The sequence below is a fragment of the Neomonachus schauinslandi genome, chromosome 8 (genome assembly GCF_002201575.2).
Source record: "Neomonachus schauinslandi chromosome 8, ASM220157v2, whole genome shotgun sequence".
Taxonomy (NCBI): Eukaryota; Metazoa; Chordata; class Mammalia; order Carnivora; family Phocidae; genus Neomonachus; species Neomonachus schauinslandi.
In genome coordinates, this window is record NC_058410.1 from 33,533,448 (window position 1) to 33,535,259 (window position 1,812).

Here is a 1,812-nt window from a genome sequence, read left to right on the forward strand (position 1 = left end):
TCCCTTTGCTACCACTCCACCTCTGGTCCCAGCAGAAACCTCTGTTCCTCCCCCAAGGTGCCATCCCAGACAACTGTGCTCAGGGGCTCAAAGTTGCTTGGTGAGCTGTAGTGATGTATCCTCCAGGACAGTACTCTCTGTGAGAGTTCCCCCAAACATGGTGCTTTTGTGTGCTGGTAACAGAGCTCTTTCTTTCCTATCTTCCTTTCCTTCCTTGTTCCCCTCTCTCCCATTCCTCATTTCTCTTTCTAATTTACAGACCCCCTGCTCTCTGGAAGACTAAGGCTTCAACAGAGGCTGTGCTGGAAGTCGGTATCAAGTGATGAATCTCGTATTGTATTCAGAATTCCTTTTCTTCTTCTAACTAACTACACTTGCCCCTTGAAGAATATGGGGAATGGGGTTAAGGGCGCTAGCCCTGCGCAGTCAAAAAATCCACATATAATTTCTGACTTCCCAAAAACTTAACTACTAATAGCCTACTGTTGACCAGAAGCCTTACCAGTAACACAGTCGATTAATACATATTTTGTATATTTTATGTAATATATACTGTAATCTTATAATAAAGTAAGCTACAGAAAAGAAAACATTAAGAAATCATAAGGAAGAGAAAATACAAAATACAATACATACATTTTTACTGAAAAAAAAAATCTGTGTATAAGTGAACCTGCTCAGTTCAAACCTATGTTGTTCAAAGATCAACTGTATTTACTACAGGTTCAGCTCTGTATGCCTGGCTTCTTCTTCCCTTAGAAAATTCTTTCTCTTAGAACACATTTCAGCCTGCATTAAAATAGAATTGTGTTGGCCCATATAACCAGTTTGTTATATATTCCAGATATGATTGTAGACAGCCTGTACTCAAAGTGAAATCCCCATTAAACACAGAATACATATAGGGATACCCAAATTCTAAAATTCTTGTAATATCTTATGATATACTTACTAGGCTTGTTGGAATTTTAAAATAATTACTGACACATTGAAAACAGTCAATAAATGTTAGCTAATGGTACTAATAGTAGTAGTAGTATATAATAAATTTTATTATATTTATATGGCTAACTTAAGATGACTTTACTTAGTGTGTTACTTATGTTCAGTATAAATTTCTTTTGATACATTTTTTAAAGTATTTCTATTACTATATTTAGTTTCTTTTGCTGCATCCCTTCCTATCAATAACTTATAGAATAACTAGGAAAATAAACAAATTATGTTCATCTACATTCAAGTTAAGAATTTTTTTTTTTTTAGAGAGAGAGAACATGTGTGAGCAAGGGTTGCGAGAGGGGCAGGGAGAGAGAGGGAGAGGGAGAGAATCTCAAGCAGACTCTCCACTGAGCACAGAGTCCCAAGCACAGCCCTGAGATCATGACCTGAGCTGAAATCAAGAGTTGGACGCTTAACCCACTGAGCCACGCAGGCACCCCTTAAGTTAAGAACTTTTAAGAGAGTTACTTTTGACCCAAAATTTTAACAAAAATTTTAACTGTAAATTCTTAGCTATGAATTAAACTTAAAAGTAAGTTGTTTGGTTTGAAAAATGAAAAAAAAATAGCAGGATGGTTTAATTAATTAATAAATATATATGGAGTGCTATATGTCCAGCACTAAACTCAATACTAAAGGAGAAACAAAAGAATTAAAACACCCGAGGCCAATCCTTCTCAAAAAATATAGGATAGATATGATTAAATTTAAAAATAAAAAATAATAATAGCTAAGAGTTAACCCACATGGTAATTACAAAATCTACGATAGGATATGAAAGAAAAGGTATGGTAGGAAACGCTGAATTAGTTG